Raw genomic sequence first — 8770 nt, forward strand, 5'->3', positions numbered from 1 at the left:
TGCAAAATTTTCTTGATTCATCTATATATCAAATTAAAAAACAAAATTACATCATTATCAGTACTATAACTTAAGATGAAATAATTAATAAAACATATAAATGATAAAAAAAAAGTTATCATTAAATTACCTTGTATTGTCTTGATTCTTCAAAATTTTGCAAAATTTTTATAACTTGCACAACTTTGATAGCTTTCTTTAAATAGGAGTAGGAGGTGGAGTTGTCAAATGCATGATTTTTATAATGCATGGTATTTATAGTGCATGGTCGTCAAACCATTTTTTTTTCTGTTGAAACATATACCGCGTGAAACTTGTACAGTGTTGATTTAATTCAACACTGTAAAAATAAATCATGCAAAACTGCAGTGTTGATTTGATTCAACACTGAAATTTCACATGAAAGTGAAAATGTGTAAGAAGTTACAAGGCTCAAGGAGCAAGTAGCCTTGTGAGTTTTTAATTTTTTTTCATAACGTTTATTTTTTTATTTTTATATGTATAGTTTTTAATTTTTTTTCTAAAGTTTGTTTGTTTGTTATTTTAATATAGTATTTTTTAACTATTTTTTTTTATCACTTTATCTAATAGTTTTTGACTACAAATTGAAGTATTTTATTTTTTATTTTCGTTGAAACATATACCGCGTGAAACTTGTACAGTGTTGATTTAATTCAACTGTATTTGAGATCATCACATTTGCATCATATCAACAACAATGTCTTATTATTATTATTAGACTTTTAACAAACAAGAAAATAAAACGAGAATGTTTTTTTTTAAAATAACAGCCTGCAAGGTTCATTGGTGGCTGAGCCTTGTAAGGCTCATTGGAATTTGAGCCTTGTAAGGCTCATTGGAATTTGAGCCTTGTAAGGCTCATTGGAATTTGAGCCTTGTAAGGCTCATTGGAATTTGAGCCTTGTAAGGCTCATTGGAATTTGAGCCTTGTAAGGCTCATTGGAATTTGAGCCTTGTAAGGCTCATTGGAATTTGAGCCTTGTAAGGCTCATTGGAATTTGAGCCTTGTAAGGCTCATTGGAATTTGAGCCTCATTTTAGAAAACCTGATTTACACGGTGTTAAAAAATGTTACCCTTTTGGTTTCATAATTAATTGAGTTGCCCGTTTGGAATTTTCAAAAAAAATTGTTGCCCTTTTATTTTTGGACTCAGCTATATATATCAGCTGAAAAGCTGAATTTTTATGCCAACTTTAAAATCTCGATCGGGTGCTCGAGATTCGTTCGGAACTTGATAAAAATAAAATATATATGCCACCCTACTAAATTTGACATTCCGGACTCAACGACTCAGTCAAAATTTCCATCAGAGGTCATATCGATAAAAAGTGGGACCCACTCACAAAGGCCATTTTTAACTAAAATCCACCAAGGGGCTCAGAATGAGTTCGGAGGCCTCGGGAGTCAAACGAAAGGTCATTCTAAACAAAACTCAACATTCCGGGGCTAATCACGCTGTCAGAATTTTCTTTCGGACACGTTTTCCAAGAATGTTGACCAAAGTCTCGAGACTTGAGTCAACCATGCTTCTAGCCTAATTTGGCCATTTTGGAGCTGATGGAACTGTCAAAATTCCGTTCTGAGGTTGTTTTCTTGATGATCTGACTAATAGTCACTTTTTCAATCTTTAAGGCTTCTAAAACACGAAAAGCTGCACAAAATCCAAACGAACGACCAGGTGACCGAAATGTCAGTGCCACCAAGTCATAAATTACTTGGGGTTGCTATAGGAAAGATCTAATCGACGAAAAGAAGACGGGTACCCAGAAATGACCTGGAGGGTCATTACAACATCCACTACTAAAAGAACTTTCGTCCGCAACAGTAAGGTTAAGGATATACCTGAGGGCTCAAATAAGCTGGGTAACTGCTCCCGCATCTCTTGCTCGGTCTCCCAGGTAGCCTCCTTGATTGGACGGTGTCGCCACTGGACCTTAACTACCGGAATGGACCGGGAATGGAGCTGACAAACATCTCTGGTTAATATGGCTATTGGCTCCTCAACAAAGGTCAAGCTGTCATCCAACTCAACTGAATCGTACTATAGCACATGAGACTGCCACGACCCGAGCCTACATCCCGGACGTGACACAACTACAAGACTCCAAAAAGTCTCATACAAGCCTCATAACATTCATAATATAAGACATAAGAAAAATGGTACGGAATTTTAAAACTTTTAATCCATACAATCGTAAACTTTATTTAAAAAAGCAGAAGTCTAACTTTGTCTCACATGACCATCTAATACAACTTTGAATCAATAATAAGGTCACAACCCTTCAACATAGTCCGAAACGTAAAGTGACAATAAATGAAACTACTAAAGACTCATATGTCCTCGAATCTTGAGGACTCACCACTAGCTTAGAGAATAGTCAATCCAAGCTTCACTCCAAAGAAATCACCTTAAGATCCGGAACCTACACTTTGTAAAAATGTAGAAGAAATATGGGTTAACACAAATATGTACTAAGTATGATAGCCATGCAAAAACCATGCTTAAAAATGATATTTTGATTGAAAACCATGCATTTTACAAGTTGAAGAATCATTATGTACTTTTAGTAAAAACACATAAGACATAATCATCTTCATCATATAAGTCATTAGAGCATCATAGAACCATCATGAAGGTAACCCTAAGCTATACTTGTGTAATGTATGAATGACATCCCATAATACCATTCATACTAAGTACCACTTTGAGGCCACCATAACATACTTATCATTCTTCATTCTCATCTTTAGTCAATAATCATAGACAAGAAATGTTCACATTTAATAAATAATGGCAAGGAAAGCAACTCATAATAACAATCCAAGTTAAGCATTCATCTTTACATTAAGCCTTTAAATCAACATTCTCATTAGCATCATTATGAGCACATTCATTTCATTAGACATTAAGACATTAGAGAAACACACCATAGCCCTCTCAAAGCCTACTCGTGCAATGCATGAATGGTATCCCATACTACCACTCACATTTCATAGAACCGCTTGAGTAACCATAGCACGTAACTCAAATTATATGGAAAATCCCTAACCGACATAGACCATGTGAGCTTAACATGGAATCCGGTGTCATGTCCCACACCGAAAAAAGTTAGTCTATTTGCCTAAGGTATAACCGGTAACATTTTAGCTTAAGGTGGATCCACTAGCTATAACTTATGAGGGAAAATAGTTATTGGATAAGAAAGATGTTCATTGAAACCCGACCTAACATGGGGAGAGCTTCCATCTTACTATATCCACTCGGTGCTAAGCTTACATTCCCATAGAGTAGTTCATTCTCATTAACATTATTACACATGAGATGGGGCCATTGGCCTACCGACCCAAGGTACATTGATTCATACATGAAATGGTTCCATTAGCCTACCGATTCAAGGTACACTATTAGAATAACTCATTGAATCCTCGTGAAAGGGTTCCATAAACCTACCGATTCAAGGTTCATCATTGTAATTTATGGAAAGGGTGCCATTAGCCTACCTATCCAAGACATATCATTAGAATAGTTCATAGACTCATCATGCAAGGGCTACCACCATTTGGTCTACCGATTCAAAACAAAGCCTAGAATACTTAATTAATCATTTATGAAAGAGATACCAACATTAGGTCTACTGATTCAAAGTTCATTAAGTCAAGATACATTAGTGACACAAGAAGAGGATGCCCTAAGCCTACCAATTCAAGGTATATCAATCAAGATCACTTTCAATTACACAAGAAGATGATGCCCTAAGCCTACCAATTCAAGGTATAACATTACATTGAAGAAACCCTTCACAACATATCATCATCATGCACAAGTGTATAATTGAGAATAACCTTTCCATAATATCACAATTGCATTGTAGTCATGATCACATTACTTTCATTGAAATCACAAAGCATATACATAAGTATCATGATTATACAACATTTTTCATAATTTTCCCTTCAAGGCCATGAATCACAATTCACCTACACACCTAGAATTACTACGATATAGGCATGAATAATGACATAATTCCATTAACTAAAGCATTACAAGAATAATTGTATAACATTCATCAAACTACCATTCACCCACATCAAAGTCATAAATTAGGGTTATGGGGAAATCATGGATTCATGGGGGGATTTCATCTTAAAACCACCATAAAACAGGAATTCAATCTAAATATATGATAATTAAACCATTGAAAACGTTTGAGAAAGAATCCATGACCTAGAATGAAAACCCTTAGTTTTGGTGAATTCCAACTTTGAGTTTTATGATTTGAGGACTTCATGGATGGAAAGTTAACCATGAATCAAAACTACCATACCTTAATTGAATATTCCTCACTAAATTGAGTGGAAAAGATGAGTCCTTGAGCCCTAGACCTCTTCCTCCTCCTTCTCCTTTCCGTCTTTTTTTTCTTCTTCTCCTTCTCCTTCTCCTTCTCCTTCTCCTTCTACTTATCCTTCTCTTTCTTCTCCTCCTTCTCTTTCTTCTTCTCCTCTTTCTCCTTCTCATTCTCCTTCTCCTTCTCATTCTCCTTATCCTTCTCCTTATCCTTCTCCTCCTTCTCCTTCTTATCCTTCTCCTTCTCCTTATCCTTCTTCTCCTCCTTCTCCTCCTTCTCCTCCTCCTCCTCCTCTTCCTTCTCCTTCTCCTTCTTCTTCTTTTTCTTCTTCTTATTCTTCTTCCTCTTCTTCTTCTTCTTCTCCTTCTCATTCTCCTTCTCCTCCTCTTCCCCCTCCTCCCCCTCTTCCTCCTCCTCCTCCTCCTCCTCCTCCTTCTTCTTCTTCTTCTCCAAAGGAGGTTTTAGAGAGAAATATTTTGGAGAGGATGAACTATTTTGGGTTTATGGGAACAAAGAAGTTAATGGGGTATTTAATTACTTAAAATCATTTATATATGTGAAATAAGACAATAAATCATCCTCATACCATAACTAATTAAAAATGAATTTACAAAATCGACCCTTCTTCGGCAGCGTACTCCCAGGGACCACGAGAGGACCTCACGAGCCGTGGTCAAGACCACAAGCCGTGGTACTGCCCTTGGTCCTTGGGGAGTGTCTAAGGCTTAGGGTCTAGGCCTCTAAAATTTGAAGGCATGACCTCGAGACCTCCCACGTTCTGTGGTCAAGACCACTGGTCGTGATCCCTAGGCAGTAGCTAGGCTTCAAAGCCTTGCCTCCCACAAGCCTAAGGGGTCTTCACGAACCCCTTCACAAACCGTGGTTAAGACCACTGGTCGTGAAGGTGGTCAAGACCACTGGTCGTGAAGGTGGTCGTGGTCTTTGGGCAGTGCTTGGCCAAGGTTGGGGCAGCCTTGGCCTTTGGCTTAAGCTTTGCCCCTTTGCCTTGGCCCTTGCCCTTGCAACCTTCAATCAAACCTTAGATGGTATTCTAACAACGGGGTCTAACACGTACCTTGACGTTAGCTCTCGCGTTTAGGCTCTAGTTTAACCTACTAATTTTCTGAGGCATTACATTATCTCCCCCTTGGGAATATTCGTCCTCGAATGAGACTTTAGACCCCTTACAGAATTATAGACACAAGACTAGCAGCCCATCATGCATGAAACATCATAACAATGCACAAAATAAGGAGGAAACATCAACTCCATATCAATATACTCAATGCAACACAAGGAAGTAGGAACTACAACTAACAACCCATCATGCATGAAAACTTCAACATTTCTCATTTCATTGGAGGAATTACCTTCTCCAACTCAAATAATGCTCATCATAACATCATGAAGCCAATTATGCAATTATTCTCAAAAGTACATTTAAGCATGTTCAACAATTCGACTCATGAAGGATATAGGCAACTCATACTAAATGCACATCAACATGAGGAATACAAATAATAAAAACTCATTTTCTCATTAAACATGAATTCATCAAGAACACGCATAACATAAGGAGATCATGGAAACACATAATTCACACATGACTCCAAAACATGAAACAGACTACAAGGAACTCTTAGTCTCAAGCTTGAATAGAATAGAAGAAAGTGTTAAGAATATCAGAACTCTCAACAACCTTGCCTTCTAAGCATACCATCTCCCCCTTGGGAGTAAACCCATACTAAGGTTAACATCAAAATAACACAAAATAGCATAGGAACCTCAATAAGACATTTTCATCTATAAGGAATTATCAACATACCGGTGCCTTCATCCGGAAGGGCTCTCTTATCCTCTGTAGACCGAAGTGCATAGAAACAACCATAATTTGGAGGGATAGGAATCGTACCATCAAGAGAAGCTTGCTTAGAATCTCTTCCTTTTGCCAAGAGTGTAGGGAAATCTTTCACTTTATGATCATTCTTTCCACAACCATAACACCCATTTGTACCGGCTAGGCACTTCCCATAATGCTTCTTTCCATAATTGGTGCAAGTAGGTTTAGGAAATGGAGACCCACTACCTTTATCTTGGTTAACCCTAGGAGTGCTTGAAGAATCTTGGTTAGAAGCTCTCTTTTCGAACCTTGGTTGACCTTGCTCATCGGATCTAGCTCTCTTTATCTCCCTATTCTTTTTCTTAAGTTTGGACTCCTCAATTTGTTGAGCATACACCATAAGCCTAGAGATATTCATGAAATCATGGAGCATTTCCGTAAGACATTCTTCCTCAACTAAGTCAGACACACCCGTCACAAATCTACTCATCTCATCCCTCGGGTTCGACACCAAAGATGGAGCATACTTAGACAATAGGGTAAATTTCAAAGATTACTATTGCACACTCATGCAACCTTGCCTAAGGTTGATAAATTCTTCAGTCTAAACCTCCCTCTTCTCACGGGAAAAGAACCTATCTATGAATGCTTTCTTGAACACTTCCCAATCTATGGGACCCGCTCCTACCGCCCTATTACTCTTCCATTGAGTGAACCAAACTTTGGAAACATCCTTCAATCGATAAACGACTACTTATACTTTTACTATATAAGTCACCCCCATCGCATTAACTACCTTATAAACCTCATCCACAAACTCTTGGGATCCTCTCCCACCTTGAAACCAAGAAACACCCGAGGGTTTATCCTCACAAAGTCCCTCAACCTAGAAGCCATAGTGCTCACATTAGGGTTCACATGAGTCTCAACACCCTTAGTGGCTTGGGCCGTCATAGCTTGGGCTTGAGTAGTTACGGTTTGAGCCATCATTAGAAGAGCTGACCTAACTTCTTCATCCGACATAGCTGGAGGGTTAAGTGGGACTTGATTGCCTTGAGGAGTTGATTTCCTAGACAAAATCCTTCATTGAAATTGTTCTCCTCCATCCTCCTTGCGTTAGCCCTTCATGTATTCATTTCCTGAAGACACAAAAAATGGATTAAGAAATGGACTTGTAGAGTAATGAAAGAAGTGTATTTTCCTAACATCTTTTAGCCTCTCATTCATAAATGTGGCGCGCTTCACACTATGAATAAGACTCTACTAGACGTGGCTTGTTAGACATCAATCCTAAAACCATCCCAACATCTTGTGCTCTGATACCATGTTTGTTACGACCCGAGCCAATACCCCAGACGTGACACGGTGTATAAGACTCCGAAAAGCCTCATACAACCGTCATAGCATTCAAAACATAAGACATAAGAAAAATGGTACGGATTATTAAAACTTTTAGTCCATACAATCGAAAACTTTATTTAAAACAACTGAAGTCTAACTCTGTCTCACATGACCATTTAATACGACTTTGAATCAATAATAGGGTCACAACCCTTCAACATACTCTGAAATGTAAAGTGGCAATAAAGGAAACTATTAAAGACTCATATGTCCTCAAATCTTGAGGACTCACCACTAGCTTAGAGAATAGTCAATCCAAGCTTCACTCCAAAGAAATCACCTTAAGATCCGGAACCTACACTTTGTAAAAATGACAAGAAATATGGGTTAGTACAAATATGTACTAAGTATGATAGCCATGCAAAAACCATGCTTAAAAATGACATTTTCATTCAAAAGCATGCATTTGAATAGTTTGAGAATCATCTTCATCATATAAGTCATTAGAGCATCATAGAACCATCACGAAGGTAACCCTAAGCTATACTTGTGCAATGTATGAATGGAATCCCATAATACCATTCATACTAAGTACCACTTTGAGGCCACCATAACATACTTACCATTCTTCATTCTCATCTTTAGTCAATAATCATAGACAAGAAACATTCACATTTAATAAGTTATGGCAAGGAAAGCAACTCATGATAACAATCCAAGTTAAGCATTCATCTTTACATTAAGCCTTTAAATAATAATTCTCATTAGCATCATTCTGAGCACATTCATTTTATTAGACATTAAGACATTAGAGAAACACACCATAGACCTCTCAAAGAGTACTCGTGCAATGCATGAATGTCATGCCATACTACCAACCACACTTCATAAAACATCTTGAGTAACCATAGCACGTAACTCACATGATGGGAAAAAGACTTAACCGACATAGACCATGTGAGCTTAACATGGAATCCGGTGTCATGTCCCACACCGAAAAGAGTTGGTCTACTTGCCTAAGGTAGAACCAGTAACATTTTAGCTTAGGTGGATCCACTAGCTATAACCTATGAGGGCACATAGTTATGGGATAAAGAAGTTTTTCATTGAAACCCGGCCTACATGGGGAGAGCTTCCATTTTACTATATCCGCTCGGTGCTAAGCTTACATTCCCATAGATTAGTTCATTCTCATTAACATTATTACACATGAGAAGGTGCC

Source organism: Solanum tuberosum, unplaced genomic scaffold (assembly GCF_000226075.1).
Source record: "Solanum tuberosum cultivar DM 1-3 516 R44 unplaced genomic scaffold, SolTub_3.0 scf00001, whole genome shotgun sequence".
In the NCBI taxonomy this organism is placed as follows: domain Eukaryota; kingdom Viridiplantae; phylum Streptophyta; class Magnoliopsida; order Solanales; family Solanaceae; genus Solanum; species Solanum tuberosum.